A 23731-nucleotide genomic window follows, 5' to 3' on the forward strand; every position below is an offset into this window, starting at 1 on the left:
AACACCAATAAATTAAAGCTTATTCTTCCTCCTTTTCTGTATACTTGTGTTTTGAGTATAGAGCTCTGAGACACAATCAGATGGTATTTAGATTATTTACCCTTAGAATTAATCAGTGCTTAAGATGGAGGTATATCTTACATCCAAATGCATAATAGCAAAAGAATTCAACATGATTAATGTTTTTGCAATCAATACCAAATGAAGTGCAGGTAATTTGCCACTTGTTTAAAAGCATTTAGATTATCCCTCGGTGGTATTTTGATCACACATATATATATATACCACTACTTTCTGCAACATCAGCATAAATGGAGTCATAAAATCCAAGGAGCAAGAATGAGCAAAAAGGCAGACACATGAATCAGAACCACTGGGGCCTCCCTTCTTTTTTTCAAGAAGTACATCCATAAAAGTTGATTTTTCCAGTAATTTCCTTAATATCTTGTATTAATAAGTCCAAATGAGCTCTGGCTAGCAAACCATTACTACTATACTGTCTACACATGCTTGACTGGCACCTTTTACTCAGCCTTTATGCCCAAACATTCCTTGATCTCAGCTGGACAAGGGTTTATAAGCAAACTTATTTATGGTACCAGTGACTTGCTCACAAGATATGCCATTACACAGTAATTCCACAGACCTTCTTACCCAGCAGACAAACACTTTTACTGCCTACTGGACCTGACCTCAAAAACAAATTATGAATTCATAAACCCTATTATTTAGCGACGTGAATTTAAAGCAACTGACAATTTTCCCTGCTAAATTAAATCCTAACACTAAATCCTAACTGAACCCTGATCACAGCTCAAACACAGACGCAGGCCCTAACCCAGATTCTGACCTTAACACTGATCCTGGCTTTGAACCTAACCCTAACCCTACCCCTAACTCCTAACCCTAACACTAACTCAACCCTAATTCTAAACCTAATCCCTAATCCTAATATTTATCCTAACACTAATTTACCCTGGCCCTAACCCCTACCACTAACCCCTAGCCCTAATGCCAGGAAGGCAAATTCAGGATACAAACATATCCAAATTCCACAGGGTATCAGTGCCAGACATTCATGACCCCTAAGGTGCTGTTCCATTCAAGATAGGTTCTGCCTCAGTGTAAATGTCTTGAAGAGTTGTTGAATTTCCTTTCATTTTTTTTTTTTTTTTTTCAGTCCATGTGGAGGGTACACAGGGAGAAACATGTCAGAATCAGAAGTATGAGAAATATGACTTCTGAGAGAAAGCAATAAATTGAGGTTCAGTGGACAAAATATCTCTCACTTAATTTAGGGAGTCTTTTGGGGGAGGAGAAGACCATATACAGGCAAATCTTCAAAGCTAAACCCAAGACAGACAAGTAGCTAAATCAGAAAGAAGAAAGCTAAGAGAGATAGGAGATCACTAGCTTATCAGACTTGGTTCTGATTTGTGGAAATGAGAGATGGCAATGAGATGGTGACATTTAAAGTAGCATTGTCAAGAAGTAGCAAGAATCCAGCAGGACCCATTGATCCATCACCCTCAATTTTAGGACATATATCTATGTAGGATTCTAAAAATTATGGAAAGGATTTGCTCTTTACATCCTTGTGGGATGAACCACTATTCTGGTAGTTTATTGCAAGGAGGACAAGTTGAAATATTACAGTGTCCAAGAACAGTATTAAGAATTATAGCAGAAGAAAACATCCTTTCTGGAACAGACCAGATAAAAATCTTTGCTACATTATTCAAGGAATTTGTTAACATGACTAGTCAAGGAAAAGGAGAAAAGGAAATGAGTGAAATAACATGGGAATATTTGGATAAAAAAATCAGCCAAATCAACAGTCAAAACCAGTAAGAGATGTTGCAGCTGTACAAACCACCAAACGCTTCAGAAACTCATCAGTGTTTTTGTATCTTCACTACAAGATTAAAAAATGTTTTAAGGGAGCTGATTGCTGCCAGCACAAACCCTGTTATCTTGTCCAGCTGTATGGCCTGGCTCACTTTATGGCATAGACTTGCAATTCTTTATTATCTGCCTTTCTGCACAGCAGGAACCAGATTCCTGAAAGGGCACAGCTCCCAAGTGGGAAGCCAAAAGGAAGCAGGCAAACAGCATCGCCAGATGCTTCCTTTAGTCTTCAGAAGATGGATTCCAACACCTTCCAATGCTTTACCAGGAAGAGTTTGAGCTTAGGTAAGTTTCTTTCAGCCCTTGCCACAAAAGCGTCTTGCCAGTGACGCTCCAAGCCATGGTTATGGGCTGCAAGGAGAAATTGAATCAAACTGGCGAACCCTGAAGTGTCCAAACAGACAACTGAGTAACCAAATTGCAATGAACACTTATTTTAGATTTTTAAGCAGAGGAAAGGACAGTCTTTAGATATTTCCATGGTACTAATATGGGATTTAAATCATCTGAATATACTTCAATGCCACAGATTCCATTATATAGACCAAAGGCAAGATCATTGCTCATCGTTTGGCTCACTATTGCTGTAAAAAAAAACAATTTAAATGAGGAACTAGGTATGAGGAGCACTATTTAGAAATGAGTAATATAATTAAAATATGTTATCTTTCCATGATTCCTATAAAAAAGTGCAGGCACATGCATGTGGATAATCACCTTGTGGCTTTACAGTATGAGTTTTCCAAGTCCTGGACAGCCTAAGTCTCAGAGGTCATCTACGAACTACTTGATATCACACAATTCCCTACTGAGAGGTTTTGGGAACTGTGCTCTAAATCCACTGCTACCAAGCACTGCCAGACAGACGGGCAGAGCAGGTTTGGCGCTTTCTGTGCTCCCAATAGTCACAAAGATACACGAAGTGGATTCTTCAAGGATGGTGGAGCAATCCCATGCATCCCTGCAATCACAACAAATAGCTGTTTCAGTCATTTTATACATAATGATTTGATAACCCCTCAGCACAGGTGTGTTCTGCATTTTACACAATTGCCAATAAAATTGTAATGATTTCAGAACCTATGTGCAATAAATTTCAACAGCTATATTTAATGTTAAGTCTTTCTGTAAACAAAAATATTTTTAAAAATCCTTGCCACCGGCAAAGCATTAAAAAAGGAAACCAAGTGGTCTTTTCATCTACTTATTAAAATTAACTTTGATATTAATAATTGACATCATATATTATTCAGACCTTTATATACAGAATTAAGTAGGCTGTAAAGCAAAGGTTATTTAAAGGAAAGCAATAGATATGAAAAACTGCTGTCATTCAAGAGTAGCAACTAAGTTGCAAATACATTGAACTTTATACAGCCCTGCTCTTGGAGGGAAGCCAGCTTTCCTGCTGTTTCATGCTCCCATTGTTGAAGACTTGACTAGAAAAAGAAAATCCTAGCTCCCACACATTGAAAACTAATTTATCTATAGGCAATTATTTACTTATTTAAATCCTTTCAATAGTCACATGACACAGAGCTACTACTCTTTTTTTCTTACATCAGAGACGACTCACAGAGAGCATCAAGGAGGGAGGATTCTCACAGCCCCTGAGGCAGAGGGTGGACCAGTCTCTCAAGTCATTCAGAACCCGTCTGAATGGAATCATCAAATCATAACCCTCTTGAAAAAAACAGTCAAATTCAGTCTCAGTGTTTCCTGAGTTTCTTACTTTCCATCTCTCACGCTTGGAGGACAACCCAGAGCCTCTAATCTGACATTCTGTACTCCTGATGCTTGTGCTAGGCTTTGGGATCAAGTTCCTGATCTCAAGTTCCTGTATTGATGGTGAAATACAACCCTACGGCTCAGTGTTCAGATTTCCGGGAGAACCATCCTCATGAAACCAGCCAGGTCATAAGCCAAACGAGTCACTCCAAAAAATGTGGGAGTCTGGATCAATCATTCAAGAACAATCACTAAATTACACATTTTAACAGATATAGATTTCGTCTCCTGCATATCAAGGTAGGTTCTCCAGGCAGAAAATTACCCTCAGGATTATTCTTTGTACTCGTACAATTATTTATTCTGGAGACAACTGTTTGAATGACAAGAACCTGTGGCTTAGATATCTGGGATATTTCACAGTCCCAAAGAAATTTATGTGACTGAAACAAATATGTTTGTCTATTTGCCTCAGATTTGACTGAGTGGACTTGGTGGAGTTTGCTCTGCTCAGGAAGCTGCAGTGCTGGCCTTGAACTATGTTTCTGTAAGGAACTTTGGATTGGTATATTTATCTCACACTACATGTCTGAATTTTCTCTATTTCTTATCCAGTAAGACAATTTTAGGAATTTAAAGTCCTTTCCATGCACCCTCTTTATGGAATAGGTGAATGTAATCCAGCCAGTCCTGGGTCCCAGATGGCATCTGTTTTCCATTTCCTGGGTCATGTCCACATTTGTATTAACTTCTTAAATTTCTAGTTTCCTAAATCACACTTAGCCATTCTCCTCCTCCTCAAGGAAGATTGAAGACCTGTTTTCTTCCATGTCCAAGCAGCTCCCCTGGTATCTCATCTGTTAGTAGGAGTTAGATCAGTATGGTGGACATCTGTCTGTCCTCTCTCAACTCAGGGCCCTGTTAGCAAGTTGCAGGTCTTCCTTTGTACAGATACATTCAAAAAGGACAGGAATTTTATGCTCCCAACAGGTTGCAATCAGCTGGAGCAAGATGCAGTGTGTGGATCTGGTTGAACAGAGGGTGTGCACCTCCTCTTGTCAAGAGAAAGAGGGGGAAGAGGGTTTGCTGGGCAGCATGGCAGGTACCCAAAAAGGGATCATGAGAGGATGATACAAGATTTGGGAGCAAGACACAAGAATTGTCATAATCCCACTACCTATGCAGATGTAGGACTCATTGGCCAAAGGCTGTGTCACTGCACAAGAGGCAATTTTCTGGTGTGACACCCTTGCCTATCCAGGCTGCAGAGCAGGTGTCATTAGTAAATGACAGCAAAGAGAAGTGCTGAACAGCGAGCAGCACACAGTGACAGTGGCACAGAAAGGACAGAATTCAACTTTCACCTGGATCTCTGTGGCTCCTGGCTGTCATTTATCCTCCTTTCCTTCAGCAAAATAAGGAACTGTCTGTGCTTCCTTGCTTTCCTTTCACTGCCCCTTCGTCTCATGTCTTTGTTCTCCTCAGGCTACAGACGTGGCTCAGAATCCTAATGAAGGACAGGAAGACTCTTCCCTGGGAAGAGAGATTTAAGTAATTAGATTGGCTGCTCCACAACTCCCTTTTATTTGCTGGGCACTGAGTATATCATGTTTTCTGCAGGTATTACCTAGTTGCTGAGATCTAATAAGTATTAAATTAATGATCTAGTGTAAAGTATTTCTTATCTGATTTTGGAACTAAATTATCACTCTAAATAGGTGAGGTGAAGGAAGTTAGAATAAGTAGTGTCTATTTTTTAGAGAAATTCTTTGTGTTTCTCAGGACTGAGAAAGTCTAGGACATAGCAATAATTTTATTTACTGGTTACCGTAACTTTCATTATATTGATCTATTGTAAGTCCCTGAAAGGTTAATCCTGAAATGCCACTTGCCTTTCTTCTGGCTCTCTTTTGAAAGATTAATTTTCCCTCTAAGCAGATTCAAACTCTCTTGCTGTCAATTGACCACAAAATCAATTGTCATGATCACAGATCTGGCTTGAATTATGAGAAAGCATTTACTTTGCTTCCACTATAACCATTTCTCACACCTTTTGCTTAACCAAACATATTGCAACTAGGAAAAAGAAAAAGGACCATTTGCAGCTATAGCTAACATGTCAGAGTACACTGACAATTGTGCTGATTTTTCAATCCATGTGATGAACATGTTCCTCCCAGGTGACAAAAACCAGTACATCAATGATCTCCAGGAAAGGTCTAGATCACATATTAGGAAAAATGTCTTTACTGAAAGCATGGCCAGGCCTCCAAACAGGCTACCCATGGAAGCAGTGGAATCACCAATCCTGGAACTGTTCAAAAACCTAGTGTCACTTGGGATGTGATTCACTGGTGAGCAAGGTGGAGACAGCTTAATTCGATGACCTTAGAGGTCTTTTCCAACCTTAATGAACTTATGATTCTATGAAAACTAAGGCAAACTTTACCACCAGATCCTCTAGGCAACTTCAGACAGACAACAAATGGAGTATTCTAGGCAAGAGGCAGAAAAGGAGGTAAGTTAAACAGAACTGCTTTGTGTTGGCTTCCACAGTAATCAGGGGCAAAAGGACTGTCAGCAATTTACAGAGAATTAAAAAAATAAATAAAATAATAAAAAGGGGAAAAAATAAATCAGGGAAAAAAATGCCTTTCCTTAATCCATGCTGACTGCCTCTGTTTCCCTGGTTATCCCTTCCCCATGATGACACTCAAGGTAAACTGCTCTGTGACCTTCCCTGGCACCAAGCTCAGTCTGACAGTCCTCAATTCCCAAGATCTCCTTCCAATCCTTCTTGTAGGTGGGAATTACATTTGCTAACTTCCAGCCAACTGGGACACCTCCATCTAACCAGGAGTGCTGGTAGGCAGGAGTTAGGATGTAACCCTAGCAGATCAAAACCTAGTTTTGAAATGTCTAGCCTATTAATTCACACAACATGCCTCAGCTTCCAATTCTTGCCAAGTTGTCTGGATTTATAGAACTTACTGACCCCAACTAAAATCAGATATCAAGTCTTGGAAAAAATACCAAGTAACAACAAAAGAAAATTAATTTCATAGTTTTTAAATCAGCCCAGAAGGTCTTCAATGTTCTGCACTGATGCACTGGTTAGGTTATATCCAGAAGTTCCAAGACCAGTTGATAAAGCTGCCCAACCATCCCACAGCTCTGCTTGGTTAGGCTTGCTTCTCTGTCTAGCCATGGGAAGCCAAAGGAAATGCCAAGAGATATGTTCCAACAGTCTGTGCTTAGACACTGAAATAAGTGGTCCAATTTGAAAAGAAACATTAATCCTCCAGCAGCTCCTGGGGCAAGCCTTGTCTTTTTCTTTTTTTTTTTTTTCTTTTTTTGGTCTTTTATGGAACTTTTTTTTCATTTAGCTTGTAAATATCTTTGCTTCTTTTAGAGGAAAAATATTTTCTCCCCGCTGGAGAACAAGAGGTACAAGATTCTCCCAGGAAGTCTTTGAAAAGGTTTTCATCCCATTCACTGTGACTTAGTAACAGTCAAAGCTGAATGGGAGTTCTGCTTTGTTTAAGTTGAAAGTTCCCGATTCTTTTCTCTATTACATAATTCAAGGGGCATCAGAAAATAGTAGAGCTATTCAAGGCCAGAAATAGCAGGGAATAATAAGAAAGAATATTGCTATTCATTAATTAAGTCCTGTCTCCTTTGTGATCTTAACATTATAGCTCAGACAAGCTGGAAGAAGTTTTCCTTTCAGTCTCAACAACAGTCTTCCTTTGCTTTCCTTTCCTTCCAACTGAAAAATAACTAACATTGCCATAACAATCCTCTTCTTCTCATCTTCATGCTGGTCCCCCCAACACCCTCACCAAATGAAATGAAAAATGTAGATACTATTCAGTTCTGAAACTAGTTTAAGCACACCCATGAAGAGGTCTATTTAACATTTAATCCAATGGTTCATCACATCCACATATATCCACATTAATCCCCATCATCTATGGCTATCAAATATTTGTTCAAGAAGAAAACACTACATAGCTAAGGAAAGCATGAGCTAAGCACCTCTGAATATATTTTAAATGCAAATATTTTTACCCTATGTCCAGTCCTGCTGTTAGGTCATTTGCAAATCAGGTTTTAGTGATAGGGTTTTTTTTGCTAGATTATAGAAAGCCACTGACCCTGAGTAATGAATATTCTCTATATAATCATGAATACATCTTTATATAAATATATATTCTGCTGTGTAATTGTACCTGAACTGATTCTGAAACTCTGTTGTGGTACCCACTGCCTTCTATAGCTCAACTACCTAATGATCTGTGTTTCCCATAAGTTCCTACTTCCCAGGTTTTTGCTGGGACAGATGGTGGGTGCCTAACATAAGGATAAAGAGATTAAAGATATATTAACAGCAGGAGGAAGCAATTTTTTGTATCACAGGTCCAGTTATATTAATACTGGAGACTTTATGGGCAAAGGGATCCAAGGTATTATACATTTTCCTCCAAAGAGGAAGCTACTTCTGACTTAAACAACACCAAATCTTGGTCTTCCTCCAGATTTCTCTAGGGGTCAGGGGAACATTTCTGGTTTAAACAAACCTAGAAGCATTGAATTATGGAATGGTTTGGGTTGGAATGGACCTTAATGACCATCTAGACCAACCCCCCTGGACATGGGCAGGGACACCTTCTACTAGACCAGGTTGCTCAGTCCTGTCCAACATGACCCAAACACATATCCAGGGACAGGGTATCATAACTTCTCTGGGCAGCCTGTTTTAGTGACACATCACCCTGATGAGAAAAATATCTAAACTAAACCCACACCCTTTAAGTTTAAAGCCATTATCCTGTGTCATATCGCTACCTGCCCTTGTACAAAGATTTTCGTTTTCTTAAGGTGCCTTTAAGGTACTAAAAGTCTTCTAGAAAGCCTACCCAGAGGTTTTCCTACTCCAGGATAAACAAATCCAACTCTCCCAGCCTTTCCTCACAGCAGAAGGTCCATCCCTCTGATCATCTTTGTAGCCTTCCTTTGAACCTATTCTGCCAAGTCCATCAACTCCTTCTGCTGGGGTCCCTGGAGCTGAACTCCAGGCAGGGTCTTATGAGAGCAGAGGCATTTCATCACCTCCCTCAACCTGTTGAGGTCATATGTCTTTTGATGCAGGCCAGGTGTCCTGGTTTCAGCCAGGGTAGAGGTAATTTCTTCTCAGGAGCTGTTGCAGTGCTGTGTTTTGGATCCAGAATGAGAATGGTGCTGATAACACACTGATGGCTTGGGTTTTTGCTAAGTCATGTTTATCCTGAGTTAAGGATGGTTTTTTCCCCCTTGTCTCATGCTCTGACAGTGAAAAGGTTTGCAAAAGAAACTGGGATGGAGCACAGCTAGGACTGGTGACCCAAACTGACCAAAGGGATATTCCACACCATGGAATGTCATACGCAGTACATAAACTTGGGGGAGCCACCCAGAAGGAAGGGCTGATGTGGGTTCAGGAAGTGGGGTCTGATATCGGTCAGTGGGTGGTGAACAATTGCACTGTGCATCATTTGTTTTACACTTTTTATTACCATTAATAGTATTTACCATTATTACTGTATTTTACCTTTTTTTTCAAAGGATTTTTGTTATCTCAGCCTACAGGTTTTACTTTGGTTCTACTCCCCTTTCCACTGGGGTGGAGGGAGCAAGTGTCTGTGCTGATTAATTTCCTTCTGGGCTTAAACCACAACACCAGGACACAGCTGGATTCCTGAACTGCAAGAACACAGTCCTGGTTCATGTTGAGCTTCTCAAGTCAGTAGGGAGTATTGCTGCAAAAAGAGAGTCACTTCACCATGCATAAATCTAAAGAACACTTCCAGTTCACCTGAAGTAGGGGGAAAGTTAAACGTAGAAGTATTTTACTCCAGTCAACTTTTGGGGTCACAAGTATACATGAAAAATGCTGACTTTTTCATGGGTTTTTTTTTCTGGTTGGGATTTTTTTTTTTTTTTTCAGTTTGTTTGCAGGTATTTTGCAAGCTTTCCAAATAACACAGGGGAAAAAAAAACTCTTTGCTGTTTCATTAGCAGACAGGGAACAGACCCTATTTCTTTTGACTTTCTCACCAGCTGTATTTTCCAGCTGTGTAGATTGCATACTGGCCTTAATTCAAGGTTGAGGAATAGAACCATATTTGAATTCTACCCATCTCTAATCAGTGCTGAAAAACATGATTCTGAAGCCTTTCAACTATCTTTTCACTTTGAGCACTGTTTAATTGCAAGAAAATCAGCAATGTCTCCTAGTAAGGAATCAATAGAGGTAAAAAATACAGTCATCAACTTGCTGCAATACAAATCCAGATATGGCACACATGTTGAAGAGGTTTCATTTACCTTAATCCTTGGTAAACAAATTAGTTTCTGATTTTTAATAGTGTTTTTAACATATTTCTGATTTGAGATAGTAGGAATGATTTAATGAAAACCTCAGCCTCAGTGGGGGATATCTTTGTAGTAAAGTCTCGCTGTTCTGGTATCATCAGAATCCTAAAATATTTAAGGCAACTATTTATTCTTTTCTCTGTATCTAGTGGAGTGAGGCCTTGTTCTTTCTAGCCCCAATTATTTCTACTACATGTTATTACTAATGGCAAGAAAATACCACGAGAAGGGCCAAAAGTGCATGACAGCTAAGTGATCATCAGAGATCCTTTTGTGTTACCTAATTTGTATGATTGTGTATGATCGGTAATCAGAACATCACAGCTGCATAAAATCCCTGTCATACATTTTAAAAAGCACACACTTGAAATAATTTTGACAGTTTTCCTGCACTTTCTGTGTGCAAGAATGCCCAAATGCCCAACACACTGATGTGCTTCTGTTTGAAGTTGGGCTTAGCTCCTGAAGTTTTGCTTCTGAGAAAGAACTCTTACTGGCAGCAAAGACTCAGCAGCCAGGCTGTGTTGAAACCAAAATTCCTGCTGACTGAGGCACACAGTTAAGAGCTGGAAACTGTAAAAGTAGGAACACACAGGAAATTAAAAAAGTTTAACAGAGGAGATATTTCCTCGCAGAAGAGAAAAACAAGTCAGTAAATGCTAAGAATTCATGCTCACAAAGTAATCATGCACATTCACCCTTTTTTTTTTTTTTAAAGTAATGGCTCCTAGAGAGCTTTGGAGAGTCTGGAGAACCCCTCTGCTTACAATTATTTGCATGTTACATATTCTGCAAATCTTACACTGTGAGATTTGTGATATGACAATGTCAGTATTTGCATGCAAGCAGTATATTTTTGAGTTGCAATTTTGTCTGCTCCTGCTGTTCATTCCTCACCTGGAGCCATAATGTACTCTCCTTAACATCATAATCACACAGCAACCCATGTTGGTGTCACAAAAAAAGGGCTATGACTTCAGCTGAGTGATTGGTAGGAACAGAAGGGTTTACATAAAGAGAGATGCTGTCTGCATGCAAATGTGTCCATTTAAGAGGGAAAAAAAGAGCAAGTGAGAGCCATTAATTAGAAAGCGCTATGTTAGCTGAATTGCATTCTCATGGAATATTTTTCAGGCTCTATGAAGCATTCAGCACATCTTAAAAGAAATAAAAAAGTACAATCTGGCTCCAAATCTCTGTTGTTATCATTTGGCACAGATCACTGGATTCTGGCCCACCTGCAATCTGCAGCGAGTTGTAGTTTGCCTTTTGCACACTCTGTGAGGATGCTGTTGATTCTCTGTATCTGTTTTCATCAGCCAGTCCCAGTTTCAGTTCTTTTCTTTATAGCAAACTCTCTGTGCTCAAAGTCTGAGTATACTAGAGAGGTGCCCCAGAGTTTGGCATCAGCTGTTATCAAATAAAATAGCTGAACAGCAGATGGACATTAGAGACTTTGGTTGCTCACACAGCAGGTGCCAGCTGAACCTTAATACCACTAAACAAGCAAAAAATGTGCAGTGAAGTTGGTAGTCAGGCTTTTACCCTTACTGTTTTCTCCCAAAGGCAGGGACCGTGAAAGCATATCTACGCACCAAGGGATGTAACCCTGATTCCTCAGCCAGGAGAGCTCCTTGCCTTTTCTCCATGCTCTCAGGTTATGCTTTAAGGCTGCTTGGACAGTCTTAAAACAAATATGTGGAAGCCAAAATTAATGACAACACTGAGATAAGGAGTGGACTGTTTTAAACCTTTCCCTACACTCTCCAGAATCGCAAATGGATTGGACTGTGCCTGGAAGGTTTTTACAGGAGCACCTTCACCTAACCTGAGACAGAAAGAGCATTAATTCACCCACCAGCTTGTTCACTGAAACTCTACCCCAGGAAAAACCAGAGGCTGATAACAGAAGCAAGTAAATGTAATAGGAATTGGGTATTCATGTGAAGGGTCTCTTGAAAAATCCAGTCCAAGACCAAGGAGGTGTCCACAGACTAGACATGCCTGATGTAGCCTTAGGGGGCTCATAAAAAATACTTGTCCTCAGCTCCCTACAAGCTGAGTCAAGAGAGTCTGGCATGTACAGAGGGAAAATTAAAATGAATGTGTGAATTGTCTGTATGTGTCCATCTCTTTGCCCTGATGGAATCAGCCTCAAATGACTGGTCCTCTGCTTTCAATATCTCAACTTGGTGCATAAACCAGTGGATGAATTCAAGCCTAATACTAGCTGCAATTTTTGGCAGTGAAAGTGAAAAGGCTTTTTACATTAATAATTATGTAGAAATCTGATAAGTCAGTGTTCTTTAAAGAGAACTGAAACATAAAACTCTGTTTTGTGCACATATTGCAAAATAATTGTTTTAGAGTGTGATATCAGTTTTTTATATAAACTTTTCTGCTCTCATCTTTAAAATTTCACACCATATAAATAGTTTTTACCCTGGTTTTCTCTTCTGAAACAGGACTGAAACATACAGTTCTTCAAAACTGAAAAATTGCAGTATTAAAGAATACTTTAAGTCCTACTTAAGGAATGAGAACTATTAACTATAAAATTACTTGATTTTGCTATGAACATTTTACTGAAAATGACAACGTGGAAAAAACTTTAGTGGAAAATGTACTAAGATCTGAGTTTGAATAAATATACTTTTCTTAGTATTAGATATGAGCTGCTTAATTGCCAAATTATCTTCCCTGCTGCATAACTTTTGACAGCCTAATTAGAGTCTACATTACCGCTTCAGATCTTTTGGTCTCGATCTCGGAGATTATTTGAAAAAGTTTGCCAGTTGATGAGCTGCTGAGAATCTGGTAAACCCCAAATTAAGACTGCTTAGACTGACAAGATTTTAACATCTTTCCATTTAGAAATAAACTCTTAACTCATTAATAATGGTGCTAAAAACATTAGCGCTGATAGGCAATGGGGCTGGTCATAAAACTTCCCAATGGAAAACTTTCCAATGAAAAGATGAGAATACTCCAAAACCTCAGCCCTAGTGAGAAACTAAAGGAAATAATTAAAGGTGTTAATGTTTCTGTGTTCCATCACAGAAAGCAATAAAAAAAATTAGTTTAGATGGACTCCATTGCTGCCACGACAGCCTCTGTAAAAGCCTTGGGAGCTGCAATGGCACCAGAAATTTTCTTCTTCTGATAGCAAACATATAACGTGACACATCTTCTAGTTTTATGCCAAAACTTGTAGACAACAGACCAGGCTGACACACAGCCCCTTAGTGAGAGTAATATTTGACACAAGATGGCTTTTCTCCTTAAGTCACCTAAGCTCTTACACCTTCTAACTACCTTGGAACAACAGAGCTGTGTTTCATGCCATCTTCTCAGGATTCTCCTATACTATGACATTAACCCTGTACTTTCTAGTCCTCCAGACAAAGAGAGGGATGAAATACTTTCCCCAAATTATTTTTTTTTTACAAACACAAATATTGGCAGTTCTTAGCCCACTCTGTTCTTTGCTACTAGGAAATATGTGTAGTACAACTTTCAGTGATGAATTCACTCTGCCAGATACATTACTCTAGACAGTTTTTATGTATTCCAGTCCTCACATAATTGTTCTGTCTACAGTTAGGTAGAGTTGTGGGCATTTTTTTAACCTGTAATATGCTTTTTGGTGTCCACAGGAGCAGCTGGGAGAAAAGTTGTTTCTCTGTAGAAAATGCTTTGGCTTTGAACTTTCACAGCTGCAACCAAAATATCCTGAGATACTTTGTGTAAAAGAACAGACTTTATTTTAAGTGAATCAGGAGAGATTTAGAAGCAGAACAAGATGTTCTACCCCAGGCTAGGGGAACATGATGGAGCAGAAAGAAGCGCAGCTCTGTGGAAAGAGGGAGTTCCCATTTCTGGGAAAAAATCCTGTTCTAGGCATATTGCCTCAAACCAGGCCAAAGCATTCATATCTCAAAGTTTCCACACAGACAGCTATTTCTTGGAATTCCATGCCCATCATGGCTGGGTGGCCAGCTGCATCTGTGCTACTATCTCTGGTTTATGTCAGTCTTTGTTTAAAATGATGCAAATATGAACAAATCATCACTTTCCTTAGGTAAGTATTAACACTTATATCCCTCTCTCAGCCAACCAGATTAATGGATTATGGATACAAAGACAGCATCATGTGGTGAAAGGGAACATCAGCCCAAACACGGGGAGATTTTTGTGCTGCAATTCACTTTTTCAGCTTCTTTACATTAGGATTGCAAGTGCTTTTGTTCTCAAGTCCTGAAAACCATTTCTAGCACAGTACAACAGGCCTGATATTTCACCATTTCATCACAGGTTGCATTTAGTTGTGCTTTCACCTATCCTTCCAGTAAATTCTTGCAAAAACTGACTTACAGTGTTGGAAAAACAGATGTATTGAAAAAAGCAGGACATTACACCCGGAAGAAAGTTCTCTAAAAAAAAAACCCAAAAAAACCCAGATGCATACATGAGCAAAGGCCAAACAGCAGTATTTAGTAGTAAGACAGTGGAGAGGAAAAAGGAGATGCACTATAAAGCTGTAGTCTAAATGAAACACATTAAGAGGGATAGTAAACACTGATCTATGTAATGGACACCACAGATTCACTGCCCATAAAAGTAAGTAATAAGGAAATGCTGTGTGAATGGAAGAAAGTTTAAACACAAGGGATGCTGTTAAAAATTTTATGTATCTCAGGGCTGATATACAGCATGCAAGGGATATGCCTTCAAGGGCATAAAGGGTTTCCCCTGTGGTAGATTATCTGGAAACCATTTGTAAAGTAGAAGCACATTATTCAAACCACCACAGGAGAACAGTTTTTTAAGGGTATGTATTTTCATACTTTCTAGAAGCAATAAAGGAGCTGTCGCTATGGGTGATTTTCAGTCCGTTTAAGAGACGTTGCTTAGAGAGGAGGGAGGTCTTGTCACGGCTTGCACTAAGGCAAGAATCCTGGAGAACTGAGACACTGGTATCATTCCTCAGAAGAGAGAGACAATGGGAAACTTCTGAAGGACTTCAGTGCTAGCTGTCTCCACTCCGAATGGCTGCACAGAGCATTGTAGTCTGTACTCAGCTCTGTGAAAATGTTACACTTGAACTAAACAGAAGGAAACAGAATTTTCCAACTATAGCACACTTCCAGAAAGTGAATTGGCTTAAAATGTCTAGTGGCTGCCTTGCCAATTTTTATTAAAAAGCAAAGCAATGTGATAACAGTCCAACTTTAGTCCTATTTTTGATTTCACATTCATCGTTTTACAAAATTCCTCAGAAAATATAGAAACTAAAGGCTAAAATGCACTGTTCAAGAAGGCAGTTCATATCCACAGCTCTTTCATTAATTAAGAGGAGTTTAAGATGATGGCTTTGGAGATAAATTTTATTTCCTCTTGGCAACAGAAAAAAAAATTGCACAAGGCAAAATCCTTTTCTGCAAAAATTATAATAATGGAATGTTGGAGGAGGGAGGAAACATAGTTTGCTATTATGAAGAAGATGAAACTAAAGAAAAATAAAAAAAACCCAAATAACTCTGAGAACGATAAAACTGTATGTGTGGTAACTAACACCTAGATCCATAAATTGAAGCACAGATGCAAAACAGAGTTAAGCCAAGGGATCTGAGTCAAGCAGCACACAAGCATTGGTCGATGAGCATCTCAGCTTCCTCAATGATCTGTGATGCCACTGGGGGCCACAACAGTGAGTAATCATAGAATGGATTATGGAATGAATTTCAGAGGGAATTGGGCTGGAAAGGACCTTAAAGATCACCTAGTTCCAACCCTCCTTCCCTAGGCAGAGACACCTTCCACTAGACCAGGTTGCCCTAAGCCTCATCCAACCTGGCCTTGAATGCTTCCAGGGATGGGTCAGCCACAACTTCTCAGGGCAGCATGTTCCACCACCTCATGCTCACAGTAAAAAATTTCTCCCTAATATCTAGTCTGAACTTATTCTCTTTCAGTTTGAAGCCATTTCCCCTTGTCCTGACACTACCTCCTCTGGTAAATAGTATTAATCTTGTGAGCAATAGTGATCTCCAGCATAAGGCAGGCAAAGACATTAGCTTTGGCTGACATGGCATTTCCTCATGTTGTGCTTGTGTCACTGAACTAACTGTCCTGATGGATGCATTACAGTAAATTACACCAAATAGAAAACATCCCAGAAAGTTAATTAATCACTTTTCATAGTGATTAATAAGATAATAATATAGAGGGTAAATATTTAAGTGCTTGCAGAAGCACTTTTGTTTTTCCAGAAAGATCTAGCAACTCTTTCCCCAAGGTATTCAGTGGAGCTCAGGAATAATGAAAATTAAATGTTTAGAGAATCCTGTGCCTGAAGTTTTAAATGCCTCATTTTACCACAAGATTTCTGGCTGCAGGAAGAGTGAAGTCTGGTTTCTAGTGAAGCCTCGTGTCTCCAGTGGGCCTCCTCTCTGGAGTTTTACCTAGTATCTTAAAACAGAAAAGGAAAGGTACTGCCGTGTTTCCATCCTGCAGGTTTTAGGAAGCTCTTTCTTGAATGCCTAAACCCATTATTTCATGGAAGCTGCCAAATAAAACAGTTTTACGTCATCTATTCTGTAAATTTTGATTGAACCATTATGGTTTGAAAGTGGGTTTGGGACATAGAGATGTAAATACACACAGCTACACTCTATGATTTTATTTACTATGATTTTTAAGTGAGACAAAAAATCTGTTCAGTGGGTACTGAAACACATATTTTCAGAGGTACATAGACAATACTCAGAGCTTGCAAGTGATTTAATAAAAGCATCTGAGTTTTAGGACTCTGACTAAAGTAAACATTCTGTTGAATAATTTCTGTTGTTTTTAAGAGGATTTTGTACTTCAGTAATTGTACTTCAGTAATAGAGAGGATCTGTGTAGAAGAGAAGCCCAGACAATACTGAAACAAAACAGAACTCAAGCTTAATTGTCACTCACTTAATACTCACAAACCCCAGTGCTGAGAGCCACAGTCCCACAGACTTTCAGCAAGGCTAGGTTTCCAGATTTTGGAGTTTCTGGCTCAAGATTAAATTAAAATCCACCTTTAAGTTTCATTCTGAGTCAGCTCACATATGGAAGCAGTATTTCTCTTGCATCATTTTAGGAATGGGAAATTGACATTCCCTTTTTGTGTCACCTGTCTATGCTAAACAGCAATTTCAAGAGTCACAATGCGAGGTGTTTCTTCATGACTTGCACACAAGAGATTTTCTTGAGGCTTTTAGGAGAGAGGTGGAAACAAAAACTCTTGACTAGTTCTTCATCTGACATAAACTGATGGAAATGTGGTGAAAATGGGGAATCTTGTGGATTTACATGAGCCTCCAGGCTTTACATTAATGAAGAAATGCCATTAAGCAGTTACATGTGCTCTCACCTGTATGAGCATTATTGCAGATGAAGGCAGGAAAGCTCATATATAAAAGCCAGAGTGGATGGCAAATCAAGTTAAGTGAAGACCAGGATCATCAGACAAGCAGGAGAATGACAGCACAAGCATGACTGATTTAATGGGAGGGGATACATTTAATTCAAAGTGACAGTGAGACAGGAAACCAAGCCAGGGGGCTGAATACAGAGACATATGGACAAAAAGACCAAGGGAACAAAATTACGCTAGCCAGATCAGATTACCTGAAAGATGAATAAGTTTAGACACTTACAGCTTTCCAAAGACAAGTTGTCAGTGTCTTGAGACCTCAAATGCTATCAGCTCATTACTTTGGGTAGAGACACACTGGAGCATTATGGAGCAGCTCAGGATGCGGAGGTGAGCAGGTAGCACTGGGAGTGATTTCAGCAGTGAACCAGCTGATATACAGACAACAGTACCTTCTCTGTGATTTTCTAATGCCTTCTTTTTAATCCAAGTTTAATGCTTTCCTGCTCCTGTAATTCATCAGAAAGAAAGCAAGAAAGAAAGGGATTCCTGCAGGTTAGCCGTAACAGGAAAGTAAAGTCTAGCCCTGGCCTGAAATGCATCCCATTTGTCTAAAAAAGTCTGACAGCATGAGGTGCCTCAGAGGCACAGAGAGGTGAAATGACTTGCCTAAGTTCTCTTCCAGCATTTCAGAAAATAGTCTAGTGCATTAAATATGTCTAAACAGTCTAATTTCAGATTCATCCCCACAGGCAACCGAGAATATTCTTCAAGCATATGTGGCATAGTAAGATGCATGTCTTTACTACCACCACTCCTCCCATGTGGCTGCACTTATCCCAGGAAGGGGAAGCAGGCAGGATGGAATTACCTCAATACAGATTCAGAATTCAGTCTCTTTGAAGGCTACAGTGCCTTTGGATTCATTCAGTCTCAGGGGAGGAAAGGGTTCCTGTTTATTGGGAATTGGAGGTCTTACACTGACGTACTGTTTTAGCTTCCTAACCGTAAGCTAACTGGAAGAAAAAAGAACAAAGAGAGCAAGAATACTCTGAAACAAACTTCAGAAGACAAATGTGATACCCATCAAATCTACTTGCTCCTAGGTTTAGTAGTTTAGCAAGATTAATCCAGTAAGGGGTAAGACCATGCTTCTAAATTAACAAGGACCTGGATTATTAGGTCCTTGGACACCCTTAGGCACAAAATGGCCATTCCTTGCGATTCCTCATGACCCTTGAGATATTTGGGTGGAAGGCAGACAGAAACAGAGCAAACGGGTGGCAAAATTCACCAAAACTGCACCCAAGGGCATTCAGCATGGGACCTTGAGGCACTTCAGTGTCCAGAACCATCTTTCTCCTTCACTGATTTCTGTCCATCCTGTGAAGCTGGTTCCAGTCCTTCCCCGGCAGACTGAGGACTCTCCTCCTCCAAAATCTTTGAGGTAAAAAGGGTGTCATGTAGAAAACCATCACAGTGGGGAAAATGAATGTTTTCTCATCACACGTTAACACCTGCCTGAAAAACCCCAAAGCTAATAGAGAAATATAAAAGGTAGAGGAACATAAATCTGCTAGGCTGAATTCTGCTATGGAAGCATACTGTGTAAGTATGGAAGAATACTAGGTGTTATTACTTACCTCATTGAAAATGTGAAATTGACCCTCCAGACCTTCATCAAGAAATGCTAATTGAGTCAAAAACCAGAATGTGAGACCAGTGACTTTCTATGAAGGGAAAATTTTCATTTCTTTCTTAGCTGACATTTCATCTAGGACTTGATAGTGTTGGGTAATCTGAGCATTCTTGTTAACAAGCATAAACCCCACATAACAGAATGCTATATATTTTATCAGAACATGGTTAGTATGACAGGAGATCATTTTTCTCAAGTTTTTCCCATAACCATCTCAATGTTGCTTTTTTTTTTTAATTTTCTTTCCACACACACATGCACTTTCCACTCATTATCTCCATTTACTATAGCAAGGAGGGCTGACCTCCTGTGCTCTTGATATCCTGAGAAAAGTGGATAAAACTGCAGTATTCTTATTCCCCTCCCCACATATCTTCCAAAATTCTTGAATAGAATTAAACTATAATAGGTAGGTTGCAGAGGTCTCTGGCTTACAGCATCAAATTTCCAGGACAAACCAAGTATCTTTATGCCAGACTATATTGAACCTTGTTTCAAAACAATATTTCAGCTTTAACTGCAGGCAGGAATTTGCTCCTTGAGTTGGTTATAAACATACAAAAGAGTTACTGTTGGTTTAGAGATGTGGGAAAAAGGAGATTATTCTAATGGGCTGAACAACTTAATCTCAGGGACATTAGGGAAAGATCTGTTTAAGACACCCACAGAATCAGAGTCACCACAGCACAGATGGATTTGGAAGGGATCTCTGGACATCATCTGGCACAACCCTCCCACTAAGGCCAGTTCACCTAGAGAATGTTGCACAGGATCGCCTCCAGGCAGGTTTTGGATATCTCGAGAGAAGGAAACTCCACAACCTCTATGGGTGACCTGCTCCAATGCTCAGTTACCCTTTTCACTTGTCCTTTATGTGTGTAAGGGTTGAGGCAGAGATTGTGGTCTAGGAATTCTAAGACCTCTTTTCCACTGAGGAATAACAGAAAGCTGCTCTATTCAGGATCTCCCAGCTGTGTAACCAGTTGCTCAAAACAGGAAAAGGATCTACCTGAGCCCCAGATGTTGAGGAAGGAATTGCACAGCTTTGAGAAGTACATCTGGCACAAGGAGCAACAATGAGAGAAAGCATGAACGCATTTCAAGAGGATGCCCTAATTAGAAGCTTAAGGCTGTGAACAAATGAATTATCTTCCAGGACTTGACTTCTTCCATCCAAATAGAAGCACAATACTACATTTGAAACACAACTTACTTTCAGCTTCTAAGAAATAAAGATGTAAAGAACTAAACTTTTCCTCATGATCTGGGTGAAATAAGACTTTGCTGTATTTAGCACCTGCAATTCTTTCGTTAATAAGTTGCCTGATCTCTATGTTCTTGCAGACCTGGCTTCAGGTGTTTTAAGTTCTGGGCTCACATTGTTCACAAAATAGGAATGTTAGAGATCTCTTATGCTGGACACCCAGCATCACCTCAACCAGGGGTTTCAGTTAAGATTTTCAGTGCTGCAGACTTGAGAAAACCAAACCCAAGGAGCTCTGATCTCTTGACCACTATCTCATAGATGTATTGTTTCCCAGAAAAAAAAGTAAGTGTAGGAAGGGCATGTACATGTCTAATCTCTCTGAGACAATAAAGCGTGGGTCAGACACAAGAAACAAAGAACAGACAAGCCCTTTGCAGAAAGAAAATTCAGATTATTTACACTGAAAGCCAGGTTAGTCCTAGGCCTGATTTTAAATTCACCTTAAGGAAAGTATTCTTTAAGGAAAATATTTTTTAAAATACTATAAAGTAATAATTAAAATATCTTTACATAAACTACCATTGCTATGTATTCTTTTGTGAGATCAGATGCCACTACTACTGTAGTAGTTCAAACTTTCAGCTGTAAAAAGGTCACAGTAAATTTCAGTTTCACACACCTGGCAGTATATTTTAGAGGATAATCTTTACATTTCTTATATATTGCAGATATTGTGAATAACTGTCTCAGAATTATTTTTTCCTAGTAGGTGGCAGATTGCTTCCTATGTATTCCATATTCAAATATGGGAAATAAAATCACTGAGGTAAAATAAACTGCTGTTTATCCATTCCAGATCAGTAGGGCTGTGAACATTTGACCAGAGCGATGGACACAAATACCACAGCAATTAAAGGGTGGGATTCTTGTCCACCTGAATTCCCTACACCTATCCACCAATATAAATATTTTAAAAAGGTCTTTCTAACATAAGAACTGATGTAAGTTTTTTTGGCAGGTTTGACACATTTTGTTTAGACTTCAGAACAAGACTGATGTTGTATTTTAGATAAGATGGGGTGCTGATACTTTGATAGAACCACTTCTGCACAGCAACTCCGGTATGACTATGGTGATACAGCTTAAAGAAAGGGAGACTCTTGTTAAATCATGCTCCAAAGATCTGGGATAAGAAAAATATTATTTCTTTTTCTTCCAGAGAGGGCTAAAGAATTGGTCTGGGTGAGATGATAAGCAGATAGGCGATCTGTAATTCCAGCTACTTGGGACTGCCTTGGGCAAGCAGGGATTTACACGTGCACTTTAAATGATCTCACAAAAGGCTCATTGAGTCTGGCTGGAGCTAAGGTACAGTAGCTCAAAGTCTTCTCATATTTGTGATCTAGTTCTGGTTCCAATCAGAGTATTTTTAAACACTTCCAACTCTTTATGTCTCTAATGTGCCTACATTTTGGTCTAATGCAGAGCAGAAAAATACCATACATCACACTGGAAAGAGAACACATATTGCATGTGTATTTGTATTCATTCTTCAAACTATTTATATTTCCTTTCATCCTGTGAAGGCCTAATGGTTTCATGATGAATACTTGTCCATTCATATGTAGATGTAGGATGCAGATAAAATATGACAGAAATTTCCACAAAGAAGAGATTGTATTTTATGCTGTGACATTTCTATTCTTTTCTTCCCTGAATGTTAGATGCTTTTTCAGTGTAGAATGGATACTCTTAATATGGAAGCTTTTGTTTCAGAGGGGAAAGGTGGTTGGTTTTCTAAAGTAATGGGAAAATATTACAATAACAAAGAAAATAAATAAGAATACTTAGCATTTATAAACTGGCTTTCCTCCAAGTGTCTCAAAAGCGTATTACAAAAAATAGCTAGGATTGAATCTCTACCCTAAAAAAATAAGGGTACCTTTTTTCCTCTAAAAACCACATTCTGGAAGTAAACATGAAAGAGGTGGAAGGGCACAGTAATTACCCAAGTTATATACTTACAAAATGCTACAAAATGTCTTTCTGTTTTCTGTGTATATCCTTAAAAATGTCTGATGGATAACACTTGTCTGGAAATTAAAGCTGGTATATTTCCCAGCTTGCTTGTAGCTATATGCCCTTATTATTAATAGATATGGAATTGTAATGTGCCTAATTACAGCTTCATTACTGAGACAAAATGTATTTTATCCTATTGTCTTTCTGAACATTTAGTATTTTATGGGATAGCTACCAGATTATTCCCACTTGGCAAAGTGTTCAATTAGCTGGTCAATGACAATAGAGCTAATGAATGACAATGCAAACCCACCTATTATAACACTGAGGAGGGAGTTCCATGCTAGAGAGCAGAACTTCAATTGATCTGGTTTATTAGGGCAGTAGTTCTCTTCAGGTTGGATGAGATTAAGTTCCATTAGAAGAAGCTTTACTTAATTTTAAGGAACCATGTAATGAGTTTCTAATCCATCACACAGATGGTTTGTTACTGGCAATATGGTGGGATAATTTTTGACATCCTATTCTGTTGCTGACCTATGAAATGGTGCAGAAGGAACTGTGGATGGCTAAAGATGGTGGAGAACTTAAAATTGTGCTTAAATACATCATTCTAGATGGCCAGAAAGTAAGAATGCTGGTAGAACAAGTCCAGTAAACGGTGGACATCAGTAAATATTGATGTCATATTTCTTGGAAAATGATATGACATTTAAGTTTTGTGCATCCACAAGAAAATAAAGTGAAATAGAGTAGCCACACAGAAAATAAACTTTGAGAACTGAACTCACCTGCTCAGAAAGACGTATTTTCTGAGTACCCACTGCAAAACATCTTTGCTTCTGACTATTGAAAATTCAGTGCTTGGGGATGACTTAAAATAAAGTCAGAATTATCTATAAAAACTATTTACTGAATTATGCTTAATACCAAACACAGCTAAGAGAACTGCAGCTTGGTTGTTGACAATACACTTGCCAGAGAAAGTTAGATTTTTGGTGATGATGAATTTCTCGATTTATTCCAAAAGTTGTAGTTCTCAGTCCAGCTAGGTGAGGATGGACTGTCCATGAAGAATTCACAGCTTCCAACAACACCCAAATCCAAAGCGAGCTGGATCACCCCAAAGACCATGCAAATCAGAAGAAATATTTTGAGGGGAGGGTCATAGTTTGAAATTCACCTCATTAAACATTTTCCATTAACCTCTTCTGGAGTAAGAAGGGAGATAATTTTAGCCACACAATACTCAGCCATTGGAAAAAGTATCCAGCCCCCTGTATCTATCAGCCAGTGGCTGTATGAGAGACGGAGAAGTTTGACTGATGAGTCCTAACTTGGG

Source organism: Cyanistes caeruleus, chromosome 5 (assembly GCF_971803275.1).
Source record: "Cyanistes caeruleus chromosome 5, bCyaCae1.hap1.1, whole genome shotgun sequence".
Taxonomy (NCBI): Eukaryota; Metazoa; Chordata; class Aves; order Passeriformes; family Paridae; genus Cyanistes; species Cyanistes caeruleus.